This window comes from Triticum aestivum, chromosome 1A (assembly GCF_018294505.1).
Source record: "Triticum aestivum cultivar Chinese Spring chromosome 1A, IWGSC CS RefSeq v2.1, whole genome shotgun sequence".
NCBI classification, from domain to species: domain Eukaryota; kingdom Viridiplantae; phylum Streptophyta; class Magnoliopsida; order Poales; family Poaceae; genus Triticum; species Triticum aestivum.
The window spans coordinates 276,739,186-276,739,694 of NC_057794.1; positions in this window are offsets into that span (position 1 = coordinate 276,739,186).

Below are 509 nucleotides of genomic sequence, written 5' to 3' on the forward strand. Positions count from 1 at the left end.
AGGCGCAACCTCGTCAGGAGGCGCGTAGGGGTCCTCGTCGCTGCTAACCGAGTGAGCATCCTCGGGGGGCGGCGACTCCTCGTCGGCACTTGGGCAGACCGGCGGTGCCATGGCAGAGATTTGAGAGAGAGGGGGTGAGCGAGGGGAGGATGTAGATGAGAATGCAGGCGGGACGACGTGAGCAAGTGAAAGCAGAAGTGCTCCCTGGGTGATTTTGGTAATTAATCTCAACATATCTCTTGTTGGACTAATGTTTCTACCTAGTATGTTTCAGACAAGTTCAACAATGGAGTGGCATGGACTAGAGGATGTGGAACCCCTTCAATATGCTAAGGATAAAGGATTGGCTCAAGCTCAAAGCTCAGGACTCTACATTTTCTATTTTAGTGATCCAAGATCACATTGAGTCCATAGGAAAGCCAATACTGTTAAGAAGGGATGAGGTGTTGCTTAATGGCTTGCTTGCTCAAAGTGCTTAGTGATATGCTCCAAAGCCCTCAACCACTTTC